The 21468-nt window shown below is 42.0% G+C and overlaps 1 protein-coding gene and 1 pseudogene across 4 annotated transcripts in view; one reads left to right on the top strand and one right to left on the bottom strand.

The window, feature by feature from the left end:
• The first annotated feature begins 4411 nt into the window (after positions 1 to 4411).
• Positions 4412 to 21468, top strand: part of ABCC5 (ATP binding cassette subfamily C member 5) — a 103659-nt gene continuing 86602 nt past the window's right edge. For 2 of the 4 annotated variants that reach the window (XM_081571219.1, XM_081571223.1), the window contains exons 1-3: positions 4412 to 4791; positions 11593 to 11803; positions 12021 to 12158. The gene's annotated coding sequence lies outside the window, so the exon portion shown is untranslated. The remainder of the gene's footprint in view (positions 4792 to 11592; positions 11804 to 12020; positions 12159 to 21468) is intronic. The other 2 variants (XM_081571221.1, XM_081571224.1) reach the window with 1 other exon arrangement.
• Positions 9522 to 14640, bottom strand: LOC145538717 (5-hydroxytryptamine receptor 3C-like; annotated as a pseudogene).

The raw sequence follows: 21468 nt of genomic DNA, 5'->3' as shown, positions 1-21468 counted from the left end.
CTGAAAATTCGTATTTTCAACAAGTTTCCCAGGTGCTGCTGCAGCTACTCCTCCTGGGACCACACTTAGAAAACTGACCTATAGGATGAAATCTCCCTCCTTAGCATGATGTAAAGAACTCCCTGACTTAGGTCCCACCTATCTTTCCATCATGTTGCCTTGGATTTTATGTTACAAAAGACTTGTTCTTATCTTTAATATGTATCAGAATTACCTAATTTGCTTTGCCCTTACCACTCTGGCCCTAAATCAGAATCATAGCCCCAAATCAGAATTGCAGGCAGTAGTGCTCAGGAATCACATTTTAAACTAGATCCACAACTGATTCTGATGCAGGTGGATCTTGGACTACACAGGGAGAAACACTGCATCCTAAATAGCACCCCGACACTCAGTATGTGATTTTACTCTTCCACATTCCCTTGACTTAAAATACACCTTCTACTATTGATCTCTGGTCCTACTAGTAAATTCTTAAAGATTCAGCTCAATTCAAGCATCCAGTCTTCAGTGAAGCCTGCCTCAATGTCTCTTCTTTTCTCTCTTCTTGTCAGTTAAACACCCACACACAGATGCACACACACACACATATGTACATGTGCTCCTGAATACTGTTGTGATTGTTAAACTGGAAACATTTCCTTACATGTATGTCTCTCCTCCTGCTCTGTAACATCATGGAGAGAAGGAAACATTGTTTTGGCCCCCCAGTATGTAACATACAGCAGTAAGTAGTCAATAAATGCTTTTTAAATTGAAATTTAGCTGATTTACAATATTAGTTTCAGTTGTACAACATAGTAATTCAATACTTTGACAGATTATACTCCATTTAAAACATGATAAAATATTGACTATATTCCCTGTGCTGTACATTATATCCTTGTTGCTTATTTATTTTATACATGATAGTTGTACTTCTTAATCCCCTATCTGGCCCCTCCCCACTTTCCTCTCCCCACTGGCAACTACTAGTGTGTTTTCCATATCTGTGAGTCTGTTTCTGTTTTGTTACATTCATTTTTTTATTTTTTATTTTTCACATGTGAATGATAACATGCAGTATTTGTCTTTCTCTGTCTGATATATTTCACTAAATATAATGCCCTCTAGGTCCATTCATGTTGTTGCAAATGGCAGAATTTCATTCTTTTTTAGCTGAGTAGTATTCCATTATATATATTATTATATGGTTTATTATATAGTATTATAGTAGTATTCCATCATATATCTATATCTATCTCACATCTTCTTCATTCATTCCTCTGTTGATGCATACTTACATTGCTTTATGTCTTAGCTATTGTAAGTAATATTGCAGTGAACATTGGGGTTCATGAATCATTTCAAATTAATGTTTTCATTTTCTTCAGATATATACCTGGGAGTAGAATTTCTGGATCATATGGTGGTTCTATTCTTAATTTTTTGATGAATCTCCACACTATGTCTTCCATAGTGTCTGCACCAATTTACATTCCTATAAACAGTGTAGGAGTGTTCCCTTTTCTCCACATCCTCACCAACATTCATTATTTGTAGACTTTTTGGTGATAGCCATTCTGATAGTGTGAGGTGATATTTCATTGTGGTTTTGATTTGCATTTCTCTAATGATTAGTGATAAAGGTTTAATATCCAAAATATTTAAACAACTCATACAGTTCAGTTCAGTTCAGTCACTCAGTTGTGTCTTTGCAACCCCCTGGATTGCAGCACATCAGGCCTCCCTGTCCATCGCCAACTCCCAGAGTTTACTCAAACTCCTGTCCATTGAGTTGGTGATGCCATCCAACCATCTCATCCTCTGTCGTCCCCTTCTCCTCCTGCCCTCAATCTTTCCCAGCATCAGGGTCTTTTCCCATGAGTCAGCTTTTCGCATCAGATGGCCAAAGTATTGGAGTTTCAGCTTCAACATCAGTCCTTCCAATGAATATTCAGGACTGATTTCCTTTAGGATGAACTGATTGGATCTCCTTGCAGTCCAAGGGACTCTCAAGAGTCTTCTCCAACACCACAGTTCAAAAGCATCAGTTCTTCAGTGCTCAGCTTTCTTTATAGTCCAACTCTCACACCCATACGTGACTGCTGGAAAAACCATAGCCTTGACTAGATGGACATTTGTTGGCAAAGTAATGTCGCTGCTTTTTAATATGCAGTCTAGATTGGTCATAACTTTCCTTCCAAGGAGCAAGGGTCTTTTAATTTCATGGCTGCAGTCACCATCTGCAGTGATTTTGGAGTCCCCAAAAATAAAGTCTGCCCATAGTTTCCACTATTTCCCCATCTATTTGCCATGAAGTGATGGGACCGGATGCCATGGTCTTAGTTTTCTGAAGGTTGAGCTTTAAGCCAACTTTTTCACTCTCCTCTTTCACTTTCATCAAGAGGCTCTTTAGTTCTTCTTCACTTTCTGCCATAAGGGTGGTGTCATCTGCATATCTGAGGTTATTGATATTCCGGCAATCTTGATTCCAGCTTGTGCTTCCTCCAGCCCAGCATTTCTCATGATGTACTCTGCATATAAGTTAAATAAGCAGGGTGACAATATACAGCCTTGACGTACTCCTTTCCCAATTTGGAACCAGTCTGTTGTTCCATGTCCAGTTCTAACTGTTGCTTCCTGACCTGCATTCAGATTTCTCAAGAGGCAGGTCAGGTGGTCTGGTATGCCCATCTCTTTCAGAATTTTCCACAGTTTGTTGTGATCCACACAAAGGCTTTGGCGTAGTCAATAAAGCAGAAATAGATGTTTTTCTGGAACTCTCTTTCTTGTTTGATGATCCAGCGGATGTTGGCAATTTGATCTCTGGTAACTTTTCTAAAACCAGCTTGGACATCTGGAAGTTCACAGTTCACATACTGTTGAAGCCTGGCTTGGTGAATTTTGAGCATTACTTTACTAGCATGTGAGATGAGTGCAATTGTGCGGTAGTTTGAGCATTCTTTGACATTGCCTTTCTTTGGGATTGGAATGAAAACTGACCTTTTCCAGTCCTGTGGCCACTGCTGAGTTTTCCAAATTTGCTGGCATAATGAATGCAGCACTTTCACAGCATCATCTTTCAGGATTTGAAATAGCTCAACTGGAATTCCATCACCTCCACTAGCTTTGTTCATAGTGATGCTTCCTAAGACCCACTTGACTTCACATTTCCAGGATGTCTGGCTCTAGGTGAATGATCACACCATCGTGATTATCTGGGTCGTGAAGATCTTTTTTGTATAGTTCTTCTGTGTATTCCTGCCACCTCTTCTTAATATTTTCTGCTTCTGTTAGGTCCATACCATTTCTGTCCTTTATTGAGCCCATCTTTGCATGAAATGTTCCCTTGGTATCTCTGATTTTCTTGAAGAGATCTGTAATCTTTCCCATTCTATTGTTTTCCTCTATTTCTTTGCATTGATTGCTGAGGAAGGCTTTCTTATCTCTCCTTGCTATTCTTTAGAACTCTGCATTCAAATGGGTATAGCGACTCATACAACTCAATATCAAAAAAACCAAACAACCTGGTTTAAAAATGGACAGAAGACCTGAATAGACATTTTTCCAAAGAAGATATACAGATGGCTAACAGACATGAAAAGATGTTCAATAAATATGAGTTAACTATCTGGCCTGTCAGTGCCCCATGAATGGGGACAGAGACACAGGCACCTTTGGCAGATGTAAGAAAGGTGTTTGCGATCCTCATGGGAGTCTTGAGGCCATATCAGAGAAGTTACCTACTATTCCCATGATGTGGCTGAGGAGGGGGCCTCCACCTTGGGTGGAGTTTGGTGGAGCTGGGGTTTGGCAGAACACCCTGGAGAAGGGAATCGCAGCAGTCTGCAGCAGGTAGGCTCCAAAGGGCTGGAGCCAGGGCCTGACCTTTTATTTCTGACTGCCCCCTCTAAGTTTCTGACGAAAGCCACACTCAGAATGGCCTGGCTGGAGCTACCATTTATTGAGTTTGTGCTGTGTGCCCTATAATGTGTTATGTATTTTACTTAGCGTTCATATCCTCACAACTGTTTTGAGAGTTTAGCACTATTACTCCCAATTTGACAGATTAAAAAACTGAAATACAGAGAGGTGAAAAAAATCTAAATCTTGCTCAGTGTCCATCTAGGTGAAAATCAGTGGAATCCAGATTCAAACCCAGATCAGTCTAGTTCCATTGTTCTTTCCTTATTCTTTTCATTACTCCATAGCTGGGATGTCTCGTGGACTAGATTATTAGACCCCTAGGTTTTCACATATGAAATCACTTGGCTTAGACAATATTTGGCTCCAAAGGCAAACAGTAGGGACAGGAGCTGTCGTTTTACGAGTCATATACCAACAGCTTTGTTAGTCATTCAGTCATGTCCTACTCTTTGTGACATCATGGCCTATAGCTTACCAGGTTCCTCTGTCCATGGAATTCTCCAGGCAAGAATACTGGAGTGACTAGCCATTCCCTCCTCCAGGGGATCTTCCCAACCCAAGGACTGAACCTAGGTCTCCTACATTACAGGCAGATTCTTTACTGTCTGTGCCACCAGGGAAGCCCTACCAGCATCTTTAACCTTAGCATGTTCTAAGGGGGAATCATGCTGCATGGCCCTCTGATGGCCCCATTCATCTGGGACCCTGAGAGACCAGATTTGGGATTTTAACTGTAACCTGGCAAGAGTAGAATTAGCTGGTAGGAGGGGAAGTGAGGGCCATAGTTTTGCAGCCCTGATGGATGGTGATCACATACAGAGGCCATTGGCCAGGGCTAAGGATCCAGGAGTATGGAGGCAGTCAAAACATCCAAACGACAGGGTGAGTCACTGGCTGAAGTCAGGTTGGCTATGATGCCTGGAACAGAAAAAGGGAGGGTTCTGGGACTCCTCAGAGGCAACTGGGAAAAGAGCCCAGGATGACTACTCACCTGTGGCTGCCACTTTACAGGCCTGAACTCTCTTGAAATGTGATAACCCATATTTATCACTTCATATTTCTCCACTTCATTTTTCTAATCTGAAAAATGAGGGAGTTGTGCTTGGAAGTCTATAATTCTTTTCGTCTAATGTCTCCTACCTCGAAGTTGATTTTGCACTCTAGCTGTCAGTCTGCATGATGAAAGGATGTTCTCTAGTACCACATGAGACTTTCTAGCTTGTGTAAGCCTATAAATGCTTTTTTTAATCCATAATTTTAAAATAATTTAATCTGTGTTATTGGCTCCATTTCACAAATGAAGAAATTTAAACGTGGAAGACTAAGCCACTTGTGCATGTAATGAAATCAGATTAGAACCCTGGGCTGCCAGATTCCCAAGTCTCTATGCTATATTATATTTTTCCCTACTATATAGAAGAGCTAGTGCCAATGAATGATCAAATAAGAGAGTTTATCAAAAGGAGACTCACAAATTGGAGAGGAGGGAAAAGATAGGCTTGAAATGAAGTCTGTGACTTCATATCCTAGAATGGGTCTTCAGGAAGAAGAGAGAGAGGCAAAGACAGTAATGAGGTAATACACTTGAATGTTGGGTTAATATGGAACCAAAAAAATGTGGAAAACATGGTGAAATACTGCTTATAACGGTTTAGAAAAAAAGAAAGTGAAAAAAAATATGTGCATGATCCACAAGGTAGCAGATGAGTGGACAGGTGAGGAGTTGTTGGCAGAAATAGGCCTTCAAATGCAAGGTGTCCCAGGCAGGACCAGTTGCCTGTCAGCAGGTTTTCTTACAGAGGTCATAAACTATTTTTCAAAGCCTTTCAGAGTTGCCCATAATGAGAGGAAAGTCATTAGCCCAAAGTGTGCTTATCATATGATTCTGTTATTGATGGGACAGAGAAACAGCTACCACATTTGTTAATGTTGTGGGAGCTCTGTGATCTCAAAGGTTCTGTCTATTATCCATTGTGTGCTAAGATCATGTGTTCAGATTTTGATTTTGAAAGAAATAAAATCACTGTAATTACATCATACCTTCTCTTACTGAAAGGAGATATAACATCTTAATCCATATGTCAAAAAAGATAAAGCTCATATTTTCTATTCAAATGAAACATAAAGTTATGTAATGGAAAAAAATGTGAAGAAAATAAGTAGAGAAATATGTACCATGAAGATAGGTGGAAAAAACAAAATGATACAAGTGGATCTGACATAATTTCTGAATCTCTTGAAATCTGCGTAAGTGAGCTACTCTACAAAGTCAAGTATGAGTCTCCAGGTGAGGTGACTGTCTCAGGATAGGGCACAAGAGTGGAACATCCCAAAGTATCTGGCAATAGACATCAGCAGCAGAATGCTAAATCTATAGAGAATACAAAGGGAAGAGGGATTGCCCAGATCAGATTTGGGGAAATATGTGCTCCAGAAAGCAGTAGAGAAGTACAGATAGTGAACTTGGGTGGGTGGGGGAGGGAGGGGTGAGGAGTCAAAAAGACTGAGGGAGGGAGTAAAAGGAAATTGAAAAGCAAGTCTGTCTTAGGGACCCTTATCAGGGACTTCCTCTTCCTGGTTTTTAAAAATATTTATTTTACTCATTATTTATTTGGCTGCACCAGGTCTTCATTGAGGCACGTGAGATCTTTCAGTTGCATCATGCGAGTTCTTAGTCACTGGACCACTGGGAAGCCCCGCTTTTCCTGTTTTAATTCTCCTATAGTGTTAGCTGATGAAGAATTTCAGTGGGTTGAAATCTCAACACGAGACTCTTAGAGAACCTGTCTAGTTTCATCAGTCTGGAGGGCTGGGTGGCAAAGGCTCAGTCCCGGGTCTCTAGCTAGCTGCCTCTGTTCACCCTGCACCTCTGTCACCTGCCTAGCCGTGGGAACTTGGGAGATAGTGGCCATCACTGCACTCCTCTGTACTTCATCTTCTCATTTATCTTATCTCATTTATTTGAATATATAAAATGGGGATAGTAATACAAAAACAACAGTTTTAAAACCTAAAGAGTTTTGAAAACCAAATTATTTTTTATAAATCATTTGGTGGCAAAAGCTGACCTGAACTGATGTGGGGCTGTCCTTAATATCATTTTTGCTACCAAGTGTGGATATTCATAGATTTCATTGCAGAAATATTGTGTTTGACTAGAGGGTGCTACTTCATACCTGACTTTCTGCTTCTGCTGCTAAGTCGCTTCAGTCGTGTCCGACTCTGTGCGACCCCATAGACGGCAGCCCACCAGGCTCCCCCGTCCCTGAGATTCTCCAGGCAAGAACACTGGAGTGGGTTGCCATTTCCTTCTCCAATGCATGAAAGTGAAAAGTGAAAGTGAAGTCGCTCAGTCGTGTCCGACTCCTAGTGACCCCATGGACTGCAGCCTACAATGCTCCTCCGTCCATGGGATTTTCCAGGCAAGAGTACTGGAGTGGGTTGCCATTGCCTTCTCCCACATACCTGACTTGGGGTATTAGTAATTTATATAGTACATGCAAAATTATTACCTTTTAAAAGCCTGAAAAATTTCACATTTGGCTCCAAGATATTTGTGGATCTATAGTTCATACTTCACAGGTTTACTGTAAGGATTAAATGTGCTTCTTCATATAAAGCACCTAGAAAAAGTGCCTGTCACACAGTAACCTCAGTATCTGTTGGCTGTTACTATTACTATACTGTGTACTTTCTAACGGCCCACTTTGTTGAAAGCTGTGAGTTGAGAAACTGCCAAAATAATAAGAGACAAGCTAATTTATTTAGGTGAATGTCAGGGCTCCTGATTTAAGCTTAGCTAGATCTTCCACATGCCTGGAGGGCTGGTAATGGTGAAGGGAGTGTTTGACAAGGTTCCAGAAACTGAAGAGTCAAAGACCTTCCTGAAATTAAACAAAGAAACAAATGAACAAAAAATGGCAGAGGAAATTAAAAGCAGAGTTAAGACACAAATTTAACTGAAAGACCACAAGTCTGAATGAAAGGAGCCATTCAGGGTATAGCAAGGTATTTCTGCCTCCATACGCCCTGATTCCCATGAATTTCTACCGGAGTCCCAGCAGAAGGGGCCTGCAGGGAAGGAGCATTTTACAGCTGCTCCTGGTGACTCAGTATCCAGCTGGGAACATCTGAGCTGTGGATTCAGCCTTCCAGTGGCCTAGGCTCCAAGGGGGCAGAAGCTCCTGCAGCGTAGACTAGGGTAGGACCTCAGGCCCACACCACCAGTAGTATTTCTGGCGGACACTGGCAGCTTTTGCCACCCTTTGGGTATCTACAGTGACCAAAGGAAGACACAAGAGGTTTCTTGTTTGAGGAAGAGCAGTGGAGAGGAAGAATCAGGGAAATATAGTTTAGTGAACAATATTGTGACTCTCTTTTTACTCCTAGCCTATGACCTGGGAAATTTAGGGTCAGATAGAAAGTAGTAGAATAAACTAAAGAAAAGAAAAGAAATGCTTGCTAAAAATGAAAGATTGTGTTCAAGTTGTAATTAAATTGCTCCCAAATCTGTGCTTTTCTGAACCTGCTGTCCAGCAAATCAAAGCACAGCTCTGGTATATAGCGATACAGTGGGGTCTCCACTTCCCCTAAGAAGCTATTGAAGGAGACTTCCCAGGTGATCCAGTGGCTGAGACTCTGCACTCCCTGGTCAGGGAACTAGATCCCACATACCACAACTAAGAGTTTGCATGTTGCAACTAAAAGACCTGCTGCAGGCAAATAATAATGTTTCAAAAAAAAAAGCTATTGGAAATAATGGGCCAAGACACAAAAACTTTCAAAATGATAAGGCAAGTGCTTGGAAGGGAAATTTTCCAGTTCATGTGGGGTCATTTGTGTTACTCCCAAGTAAAGCAGGTGCCATTTTCAAATGTGCTCTCCTTGGCCCAGTGTTCTTTTCTTAGCATGATTAAGGACAGATCAACTCTAATTGCAACACCGGCAGTTAGCAGAATTTGGGATTATGTTAACACTCTTAGTCCTTAATGATGAATGAGTCATATGTCAGGCTGTGACAAAGGGCTTCACTCTTTAAACAAGGGCTGCCTGGTTCTGGCACATTGTTAATTGCAGAAGCTTAAATCCAGGATAACCGGATTTAGGAGGTTAGTCTGTATTTTAATTCCTCGTAATAGATTTTGGCCCCTTCTCTACCGTTTCCCTGCTTTCACATGTTATCTAATAGAGTTGAAAAAAAAAAAAAACAAGAAAATCCTTCTTACTTTGGTAGTGAGAAGTTTCTACAAGAAGTCTCTCAAACTCAAGGTTTTCAAACTATAATATAATGCAGAGAAGAGCCAACGCTTTCTGCAAATGGGGTTTATTGGAGGAAATTCAATCAAAGAAGTATTCTAAGAACCTGAATCCTAAGGAGCCAGAAAGGCAGAACTCACCAGAGGGCTGAGGGTAGCTGATGGCATGCCAGAGCAAGGAGTTGACTTGGGAGAGCTTAGGAAACCATCCAGATCTGGTCTGAAACTGCAGAGGAACTGGGATGAGAACAAGGTGGTTGCCAGAGCTGTAAGGTGGGATTTGGGCAGGGATGAGAGCCTGGCTGGTTTCAGGGGGCAAGAGAAGCTCTGGCCTGGAACTTGCAGGTAGGTATCTGCCTAGGTATTCCAAAGGATAATGACTGTGACAATGGAGGTGGCCATGAAGAGCAGGTAGAGACGGAAAAGCAAGGTGTCCATCATGTGGCTTAACCGCACCCACAGGTGGACCAAGTGCTGCTTCTGAGCCTTGTCTTCCTGCTGGTTCCTCGCTGATCTAGGGCAACCATTTAGCTCTGTCTCTCTGGGACCTGGCACCTTCCCCACCAACTCCCTGGGCTCCTTCACACCTACGGAGAGACAGACTCAGCTGTGGGCCACCAAGGTCAGCTGGGGAGTTATGTGGGGAGGGAAGGAGGTGGGAGCAGAGAAGCGGAGGTGATAGAAGAGGAAGCATGGGCAGTGCTGACATCCCTTACCAGGCAGGTGGGCAAGGTCCACGTTTCCCTTCCAGGGCATGCAGGGCAGCGTGTCCTTGGGCTGGTGCAGTGTAGAAGCAGGGAGTGGAGCCAACGAGGCATGGGTGGGGGCTGGGTGGTGGCCAGGTGCAGCAGGTAGGTGATGAAGATGGTCTCCAGCAGGCTGAGCACCTTCAGGGACAGACACAGGGCAAAATAGACACCTAGAGGGAAGCTGGGCCTGCCTGAGGGCCAGAGGCACCAGCCAGGACTTCTTGTTTTCTCTTTCCTTAGAAGAGAGGCCCTTTTCCAGGATCTCTTTTCACTCTGACCTGTTTCATTGGTCCGTTCCCCCATGCCATGCCCCACTCTACTTTTCTTCTCCTAAAGGTGGGAGGGGCCATACTGATGAGGGAGGTGCTACTGGAGGGGAGTAAGTCATTCATCGTAATCAGGAAGACGTCGTAGCCCAGCAAGAGTGTCATCTTGAATGAGGCACGGTTCTCGTTTTCTGCTGGCAGGTAGAAGCTGAGGGCGTCAATGGCGACCAGAAAGCTGCTGGGCACCAGGAGGTTTATGACGTAGAGGGTGGGCCTGCGCCTGATGGCCACCTGGTGGGGAAGGGAGAGGGAGGCAATTGAGGAGAAGGCTGAGAAGCTGCCAATCCAGATAAGAGCAAGAATTTAGATTTGTCCCAGATCAAACTTTCTAGTAAGGAAGCGTTACCTCAAGTCCCTTTCTCTGTCCTCCCTCTCCAGCAAAGTCATCTTAATCACCACACTGTTTCCATGGTTTAATTCTACCATGCTGCTTACCATTGAAACATATTTCATTCCTTCTTGGCCCATGTGTCAATTTTCTCCACCTAATTTTTTCATTCCTACCAATGTGCTCTCAGCAGAATTGAGGGACCAAATTCTTAGATATTGTGTGCATTATATTTCTGCTTACTTTCCTCATCAAAGTGTAACCTCTAGTGCCTTTGCTGGTGGACGTTTAAAACCAGTGGGAGAGAAAGCAAGACAGAGCAGACATTTTGGGATCACCAGGATATGGAATCAATATCCCTAAGACAGTGTTTCATAACTTTTCCACCACCTCTTTTTAAAAATAAATATGAAAGTTCATGTCCTCCCAAAAGTTCTGATAGCCCTGGCAGCCGATGAGGGAGTGGAGGACACGGAATGGAGGTTCATGCTCACCATAAATCACTGCTGTGGGAGCTTTGTTTCTTCCTCAGGGAGGATCCATTCAATCAACATTTCCTGAGTGCCAGGTACTGTTTTAGGTACGGAAGATTTTTCAGTGAAAAGAGTGATAGCAACCTCTGCCTCCGTGGAGCATGTTTTCTTGTGGGAGAGCTTACATTCTGGTGGAGGAAGAAGATCCCACCCAGGGCCCCGAACTCACATAGGAGACCATTTGGTCATAGTTGTTGGTACCCATAGTCATTTTCGTCATTTGATGGATATCCTGAAGTACCCACTCCCCCTTACTCCAAACGATGTTCTGTGATGTTTCCAAAATCTCCTACACATCCTGCTCCATGCCCAGGACCATCTTTTCCACTGCAAAGGAGACCCAGGCAATTCAGCCTCCCCCAAGCCTCCCAAGCCCTTTGCCCAGACTGTTGGATTCCTTACCACTTAGCTTCCACACCCCTTTCAGTGAGATTCACTCACTGTTCTAAGCTTTCTGTCCTCTTCTTCTCAAACCCTTTCTTTCTCTTTCAGCATGTGATTCTCACTCACCCGTGTAGACGAAAGAGCTGAAGGTGAGGGTGCAGTTCTGTTCATCAAAGGGGAAATAGAAGATGTCCAGGTTGCAGATGCTGGTTACCCGCATTGGTTTACTGTATTTGATGTGACCATTACTGTTGACGTAAGCCATGAGACCTGGCGGAGTCTGATCTGTATCCATGCTGAGTGTGAAAAGGACAGAGAGGTAAAAGCTGTGGGCTCCCCATCAGACCTGGCCCTCATCCTCTCCCAGGTTGCCCATTTCTGTGCTCCAGCCCCACTCATCTGACCTCCCCCTTATACCTATCTCCGTGTTCTGAGGGTTTCAGATGCTGCTGCTTTCTGGTTGAGTCTGTGCTTGGCCCCCATTGGTTACATCATGCTCTTCCCTGGAAATATGGTCTCCTTTTTGCTTTTTTCAGCCCTGACACTCACAGCTCCTCAATGAAGATATCTGGAAGCCACAGGTTCTCAGTTGCCATGCCCAGCTTCCTGATGCCCCCACATTCCTCTGGGTTCCAGGTGATGAATGGATTGTACCAGATCTAGAGAACACCATGGTATGGGACAAACAGGGGATGGGAACTGGTTTTAGTTTTCTTCTGTCTCTTGCACTTCACATTCCTTTCTTTACTCATTTCTTTGCTCTCCCACCGCATCTCTGGTGACAACTGTCACCCTGTCACTGACAAACTTGTACTGCTTTCACTTCTCCCTCAGTGCTCTCCGGGGAGACCTTGAGCTGGGCTTTGGATTCCCTAGGATGGAGCCACTGAAGTATTGGCTTCCGTGGTCTTGGTTTATGCCACTTGCTTCCTGAGCCCTGTCTCTGCCCTCCTTAAACTGGCAAAATAAATCAGGAAGTTTTATATTTTCATTATTGGTCCGGCTCTGTTTGAACTTGTTTAATTTGTGGATATTCTCAGCTTTATCCATTTTAATCCTCAAAGTTGGAGCTTGCAGTGGGAAAAGGGAGGTACTATAGCAAAGGGGAAACTGAGTCTATCATACCATATTTAGCCACAGGAATGATGTCATCAATTGAAGCTGTGCATCCTGGAAAAACAGTTTTCATTCGAGATCATTAACTTAATGAAGTGAAATCCAATGACACCACCCACCTCTTAATCATTTCCAAGGCTGTTCTGTGTGGCAATTATGATTTTTAATCATAAACCACTAAAAAATGTAGGTCATATAATCCAGGGTACATGAGAAATGCAAGTGAAAACACCAGTATGAGAGTAGTCCATTGGGATTATGTTTCTTGTGGTGTATCCCCCCAAAGGGAGAGCTTTTGTCTGCATTATATCATTGTAGCATTCCATGTCATGCCTCCCTATCCCATTGACTGAGCTCTTAACTTACAAAATCCAGTCAGTGCACACTGCTCATCACTAGACCATTACAGAGTTGTGTCAGGACTTACTACTTCCAGGATGGCAGACAGAGTGAAGGAGATGTTAACACGAATGGGGATGCTGACATTGGTGGCTGGACGGAACGCCTTTCTGGCAAACGCTGCTTGGAAGACAGCAGGATCCACCCCATGCTGGTCAAAGCCTGAGCAATTGATGGTGAATGTATCTTCTCTCCCTGTAGAGAGCAGAGACTGTGAGAAGAGTGCCAGGGCTGGGGCTTGGGGAATGTTTCTGCACAGAGAGACAACAGGGGTTATGGAAGAAGCAGGTAGACTCCTACTGCTTGGACCAGGCAGTGTGGGCTAGGCTGGACTAGTAGGCAAATGGTGGAAGTTGATGAGGTGAGCTGAGTCAGAGCCCCATTCTCAATTCCATTCTCTCTCTCTCTCCATGCAAAACTTGTCTACATGTCTATGCAAACTCAGTCCTGAGCACCACTTTTTAGTGTCCTGCTATTTTCTTAACAATCTCACCACAAACCTCTGTCCTTGAGCCATTTGGGTGAATGTCACTGACAAATTTTGCAATCACAGTTTTCCTCTACACTATATGAATAGGGCATAGATGATCATGAATTAATAATGAGAGAAATAATCATGTGGGTAGTGAGAAATCCATCCGTGGGACCCTAAGGAAGGAACTCAGTTTTCAATTTAATGGTTATATGTCTTTGAATTGTGCTGTGATTGTTCTCTTCTAAAATTCAGAACTCATCGCCACTGAGACTATCTTATAAACAGTTCCTTGATACACCTCTTATACCCAACCCTTTTCTAATCATACTTTGTGGCGCAGAAACAGAGAATGTATGTGGTAGCACCTCCTGGTCCAGTCTGTTTTTGTCTGTCTAATTTTGTGCTATACCTCATTGCTTAATCTCAATAATGAACAAGAAATTACTCTAGACTGGGAAATTATACTGAAAAGTTGTACTGAAAAGTCACAACAGAACTTTTCATCTACCTCAATTCCCTTGGCATCTTTCCTTTTCATTTGCTTAAGAGAAATAAGGCTTCCCCAGTGGCTCAGCTATAAAGAACCTACCTGCCAATGCAGGAGATCTGGGCACTCAGTTCCGATCCCTGAGTCGGGAAGATCCCCTGGAGAAGGGAATAGCAACCCACTCCAGTATTCTTGCCTAGAGAATCCCACAGATGGAGGAGCCTGGTGGGCTACAGTCCGTGGGGTCACAAAAGAGTTGGACACAACTGAGGGACTAAACAACAACAACAACGAGAAATAAAGAAGAATTTTCTTCTCTCAACAGCAGTTGATACCCAGAAACCGTGGGGTAGATTATATACCTGGGAAGAGAATGACATGGAGAAAGGAAAGAGGCCCATGGAAACATGGGGAGTGGAGAAATAGCTTAAGGGGAAAGTCAGCTAACTGTTAGGACCCTAGAAAGTGCTATACCAAGCTGTCAGTGCCATGAATTTCCATTTTTCCAAAATGAACACCCATTTGTTATCTAGAAATAAAAAGAATTAGCCTGGTTTCTCTGTTCCCCAGACTTTATATGGATGCTGTGCTCTTGTTCTTGTCCCGTCTTACCTTGAAGCAGCAGGTAGAGGATGAGGCAGAGGAGGAATCCTTCCCCATGGAGCCAACCTCATTCCATCTTCCTCTCCTTGGCTCTTCTCTGGGGACTTAATGATGATGTTGATCTTAAAAGACCATAGGCCACACCTCACGCCCTAGTTTTGAATAATTCCGGTGTCAGGTGTCAATAGCCATCTCTCTAACAAACATCCCCCAGTGACAACAGAATCTCATAGAGAACTACCCTACCCAGTGCCCTAACTAGACCTGAACCTGGTCTCCAAAAGGCATCTGACAAACCAGTTTGGAGAGGAGGAAGAAAAAATATTTGGTCAGTGGAGCAGTGCTAATGGCCTCCTCATACTTTAGAATCACTCTGGCCTATAGGGCACCATAGGAAGGGCACAGAATGCCTGCTATTTCCTTCAAGTAGCACACATACTTGTTTTAACCCTGCTGTCATCTTTCCAAAATAAATGGCGGGGGGCATCTTCTTTTATATAATCAACTTCAGACTCAGAGGTTTTATATATGACTTCTATACTGGCAAGTCTTAACTTTTGATTTTTTTACTGTGTCAAAAGCAGTTTGGACTGGAGGAGGAGTGGGTGGAGGGGAGATGGCAGAGTTTTCAGCAGAAGTTGATTTGTAAGGTCATGACCCATCTGCCCACAAATTCTTGTTGCTTTTGGACCCGCTGGTGTTTTTAGGAAATTTGTTAGTTGTCAACATTTTAAAAATTGGGAGATTTCATGTAAAAACTGTGTTTCTGGCTTCATTTGAAAAATAAGATCAAGCAATACTGGGCTCACATTTTTACTTTACACAATGCTTTCTGCCAGAGCTGCGAAGTGGTTAACCCTTTGGGTGAAGAATATTATCTCTAGATCATCACAGTGTCTGTTACCAACTATTGTTTTATTCCTGACCCGCTCCCCTCACTTATGTTACCTGCTCAGCCTCAGCAGGTGTTCAAGTTTGCCTTTGAGTGTTAAGATTAATTTTCTTGTTTGATTCTTAAAGAGCCTTAGGAAGTAATTTCAAAATACCATGTCATGCCTAGGTGATCATGGTCTTGTCAGATTAAGAATGTGCAAATATTTGGTTCCTGGTGGAAGCCAGACATATGGGTATGTGGACCAAAGTCATCAGTGGTTTCACCTGTTATTCTAGAGTGATTTCTGTTAGGGAAGGCTCTAGGGAGTGTCTTCGGTGGCTAGGAGGACCAAGGGAGACGTTGCTTCAGGGAAGAAACTTTTCAGGCTAGTTAGTGTGAGATAGTAAGAAAGGTCTAAGACCAAATCCTGTTAGAATCATGTCACCCTCTCTCTGCCTCCTCTCTAAGGCTGAGAGGATAAAACCTGTCATGCAGGAGTTTTATGTGGCTGGAGATAATATGTGTACACTGCCTGTCCCATCCTAACCAGCTAATGAATTGGAGCAGCAATAAACAGTGAAAGTGGCAGCAAGAGTAGTTGTTATTGTTATCCTCGATCTCTTAAAATTATTCAGGTTGCTTCAGCCTGCATGGAATCTTCTGGACTTAAAACGTCTGAGTTGACTGAATCAACCCCAGTTCCCATGAGCAGAAGAGTGTTTCCTCTCAGCTTCACTCAGCTGAATGCTGACAAGGACAATCCCTCCATTCTCCTTAGCGTCATTCTTCATCTTTTGAGACTTCTTTCCCCTTTAGGAAGTTTATTTGCTTATTTTTTCTTTTTTAAAAAGATGACTTTGGACCATCATTTCTCAAAGCATTTTCTTCGGAACTCTAGTTCTATGGGATGTTCAATGCTTTTCTGAAAAACTATTTTTCATTGTTCAAGTTCAGATAACCCTGAGAAATGATGAATTTAACAAGGAGAATCAGGTTTTATTACTGTAGGATTTCTCAGAGTATTTAACTAAAATGTTAATGTGACTTGAAAATATCATGTATATGATTTCGCACATGTAGTTAACTTTTGGAAATTTCTTTTTCTCAGACTATCTTCAGGACTAGTACTCCTTGAATATTTTTGGGAAACACTGCTTTAGGTAAATAGAGTAAATCTAGAAGAAAGAAAACTTGAAAAAAAATTGTCTTAGACTTCCTGCAGATAGAATGTAGAATGCTGCAGCATAGGTAATAATCAAGAAATATAAAAAATAAATGAGGTACGTGTTTTTTTTAGATAAGTATTTTAAACCTGAAGTTTGATTAGAACCATGAGAACCCACAAACAAATAGAAAATAAAAGAAGTATCAATTTCAAGCTGTTTCTGAATCCCTGAGCAATGTAACTTAGACTGCCTCAAGAAGGAATTTTCTTTTCTTTCTTTTTCTTTAGATCAATGGCCTACCAGCCGGAAGCCATGTGTCATCCACCTAGATCTAATTTGACGATGAGAATTTAAAACATGCTTTGGTATTGTTACCTCTCAAATGTACTCAGAAAAAAACATTTTAGGAGCTGAAGGCAGTGTTGGTTTTTCTCATTGGTTGTCTTGCAATCGATAATGTGTATAATTTATGCCTTAAGAGTACATATTTTTCCCTTGTGGAATTCAATAAGTGAATTATTTTGAATGAAAAATAAACACAGCCTGCATCAGTTTAAAATTTTCCTGACATTCATGCCAGAAAGGTTATTACCAAGGTAGACCAAAGTTATTTATCACTTTGTCCAATCAAAAGCCCATATTTATAAAACATCACACCTGAGAAGCTTTTTGGAATGACTGGGAGTGACCATTCTTCCAGTCTGTCTAGGCCTGTCCTAGTAAGAAGGCTCCATCGTAGCTGGACTGTTGGTTCTGGCTTCTCTGGCTTAGTGGGACCCTGTTGCCTCTCATTTGTGACCTAATGGGTTTCCAGTCCAATACTTCATGATGTGGGAGAATCCCTCATGGATATATTACTGTTAGAGATGTTAGATATACTGAATCTTTTTATTGGCTTGAGTAAGTAATCCTTACTTGTCATTCTGGGAGGAGTAAAATTCTAAGGCCTGTAAAATCCTAAACTGTGATGTTGGTTATTTTAACTGAGTAGATTCATGTGGATGTTCTGGGTGGTGGCAACAGCTAGAGTGAAAACAAGGAAGCTGTAGTGTTGACAGGACCTCAGATTTGAGTAGAAGAGTGACAGGAAGTGAAGCTGTGGTATTATGTGGGGCCAGATCACAGAAGGTCTTGTATACCAAGCTCAAGTTTAGTTTAATTCCGTAGCCCAGGATTTTCCAAACTTGAATAAGGTTCATATCTCTTTTAAGGGAAATAATTCTCCTAAACCCCTGATATTGACTTCAATTATTTATATTATAATATTACTTAATATGTATATTCAGTTCGATGCATGATACAGGGTGCTCAGGGCTGGTGCACCAGGATGACCCAGAGGGATGGGATGGGGAGGGAGGTGGGAGGGGGGTTCTGGAAGGGGAAAACATGTACACCCATGGTGGATTCATGTCAATGTATGGCAAAACAAATACAATCTTGTGAAGTTAAAAAATAGATAAATAAACTAATTAAAAAATGTATATTCATAAAACCATGTATAATGTCCTTATGCTCATAGTTCTTATACCACTATAAAATTAAAATAAATTTATAAATTACTACATATAAGACTATAGAATCAACACAACACTAATTTAATGGGGTAGATAATATCGTTTTATTAATATTAGATAATTGCTGTCATTTTTCCCCTCTTAATAATAAAGAGCTAGTTTTTAGAATACCTGTCTATTATTTTGTTGAGCCAAATTGATCATTCATCTCAGTATAGTAGTTCTTAAACCTTTTTTTAAAAAGTAATCATTCAGTTCATTCTAACTACTCCCCCTAGTTGGGAAGTTATTACTGCAAAGGTGGGGAGTGTGTAATTCTTTCCTACATAAAGTGAATATGTGATATGATTTATCATAACATGCCTGTACTGCTGTATACTGTGTGAACACTCAGCTTCTCCCATGCAGTTCTCTATTAAAAATTCTGTGAAACCTTTGTCTGTAAAACATCTTATGATGTCATTTGGCTTTCATTCAGTATTGTTTACATTTTAAATCCTCTTCTCGTCTTTCCTAATTTGCCTGAGACCATTAAAGGCACATTATTCTGTTGTACTGTATTGTTTCCATGATCATGATGTTAAATAAAAGATTCTGTTTATTAACTAATCTTTAAATATATTTATATTTGGCTGCACCAGGTCCTATGTTAGTTGCAGCATGCAGCATCCTTGATCTTTGTTGTGGCATGTGGGATTTTTTAGTTGTGACATGTAGGATCTAGTTCCCTGACCAAGGATTGAACCTGGGCTCCCTGCATGGGGAGCTCAGAGTCTTAGCCACTGGACCACCAGGGAAGTCCTAACTAATTTTTTTTTTAAATCTTACTCTATGAAAATTGCAAAATTGATCTGCAAATGAGAAATTTTGTTTTATAATTGGCAGAAGAATTCAACATGAGTGCCACAGCAGATGTGAGGTGGTCACTCTTGACATTAGCTCCTGACAAGCTACCTAGAGGAGGGTGTCGGGGGATTGCTGCAGTAGAGCACTTCTTATGTCACTGAATGGCACTACCGTCCATCAAGTTCTGCAACCAGAAACCAAGGTGTTACCCATGACACCTCTTTTTCTCATCCCACTGTATCTAATCAACAAGGTTTGTCACTTGTACCTCTTAAATTTTTCTCATGAGTCTGTCCACTTCTCTCCATCTTTTCTACCACAATTCTAGTCCAAACTACCATCCTGGATGACAACAGTCACTCCTAGTTAGAAATTTATCTTCCATTCTAAGCTATCTCTAATTCTTGCTCCAGTCTGCTGGCCTTAGACACATTTTCAAAATGTAAATTTGATTTCTCAACCTTTGACCTATTCACTTTTTAAAAGCTTGCAATGGTTGGCTTCTGCTGTTACTCTAAAGACCTTTAACATGGTCTACCTCTGGAGACCTTCCCTTCCTTCTCCCACCACCTGGCCTTTGTTAAAGTTCCCTCTGCTTGGAGTGCTATCTTCTCTACCCACTTCCACCATTTACTAGCTCTTACTACTTCACTAATAGCTCCTGCTATTCTTCAGATGTAACATGAACCTTTCTTTTCCAGTACATAGCACAGTTACAGTTTAAATTTGTATTGATATTTATCCCGGACTCTAAACCAGTGAGGTCAGGAAGCTTGTCTATTTTACTTCCATTGTATCTCCATCAAATATTGAATAAATGAATAGACTGGGTACATTACATAATATAAATATATTTAAAGATGCATACAATTCTGCATTGCAACATAGATTCTCTAGCCCCTTGCTTGAAGTTGGAGAGTATCATCCCCTGAAACACTTCAAAACACAAATACACTTTGAGGAGGGGATGCTTTGCAATTAATACCATGTAAATAAGTTAAGTCTTTGGCCCAGGCTATCCTTGGACAAGCCGAGGTAGTTGGTACCTTAGTGTATTGAGGGTTTGATCCAGGGTTGTATAGTGTTCATCTATGTTTTGTTTCTTTTTAAAACCTACATAAACAAACCAACATATTTAAAGTATTTCAGGGAGATTTTTTGAAGCTTTTTCTTTTATATGAAGGTATCAGATATGCACCTTTTGGGTACTACAGTGTTTTAAGCAGGGTCAGAAGTACTAGTCTGCCTTGGAGAGGTGGCTTGAGGTGTGTTGAGAAAAAAGTTTTCTTCTCCCACTGGATGGCCAGAGGTGCTTAAAGAATTCTCAATAGATATGTGTTTATATATCTATAACTTTATCTATCGGAGAAGGCAATGGCAGCCCACTCCAGTACTCTTGCCTGGAAAATCCCGTGGACAGAGGAGCCTGGTAGGCTGCAGTCCATGGGGTCGCTAGGAATTGGACACAACTGAGCAACTTCACTTTCACTTTTCACTTTCATGCATTGGAGAAGGAAATGGCAACCCACTCCAGTATTCTTGCCTGGAGAATCCCAGGGACGAGGGAGCCTGTGCCGTCTATGGGGTCGCACAGAGTCAGACATGACTGAAGCGACTTAGCAGCAGCAGCAGCAGCAACTTTATCTATATTTATATATCTATATGTATACAAACCCTCAATATTTTTTCTGATACACTGCATGTATCCTTATCGAGAGGAGAAATGATTTGTTCCTATGATACTAAAACTTTTTTATTATGACATACTTCAGTCAGTCAGTTCAGTCGCTCAGTCGTGGCCAACTCTTGGCGACCCCGTGAACTGCAGCATGCCAGGCCTCCCTGTCCATCACCAACTCCTGGAGTCCACCCAAACCCATGTCCACTGAGTCAGTGATGCCATCCAACCATCTCATCCTCTGTCATCCCCTTCTCCTCCTGCCCTCAGTCTTTCCCAACATCAGGGTCTTTTCAAAGGAGTCAGCTCTTTGTATCAGGTGGCCAAAGTATTGGAGTTTCAGCTTCAACATCAGTCCTTCCAATGAACACCTAGGACTGATCTCCTTTAGGATGGACTGGTTGGATCTCCTTGCAGCCCAAGGGACTCTCAAGAGTCTTCTCCAACACCACAGTTCAAAAGCATCAATTCTTCAGCACTCAGCTTTCTTTATAGTCTAACTCTCACATCCATAGATGACCACTGGAAAAACCATAGCCTTGACTAGACGGACCTTTGTTGACAAAGTAACGTCTCTGCTTTTAAATATGCTGTCTAGGTTGGTCATAACTTTCCTTCCAAGGAGTAAGCATCTTTTAATTTCATGGCTGCAATCACCATCAGCAATGATTTTGGAGCCTCCAAAAATAAAGTCAGCCAGTTTCCACTGTTTCCCTATCTATCTGCCATGAAGTGATGGGACCAGATGCCATGATCTTAGTTTTCTGAATGTTGAGCTTTAAGCCAACTTTTTCACTCTCCTCTTTCACTTTCATCAAGAGGCTCT

This window comes from Giraffa tippelskirchi, chromosome 2 (assembly GCF_054371585.1).
Source record: "Giraffa tippelskirchi isolate mGirTip1 chromosome 2, T2T-mGirTip1v1.2.pri, whole genome shotgun sequence".
In the NCBI taxonomy this organism is placed as follows: domain Eukaryota; kingdom Metazoa; phylum Chordata; class Mammalia; order Artiodactyla; family Giraffidae; genus Giraffa; species Giraffa tippelskirchi.
The sequence above is the reverse complement of the archived record's forward strand: the minus strand, read 5'-3'. Positions and strand labels throughout refer to the sequence as shown.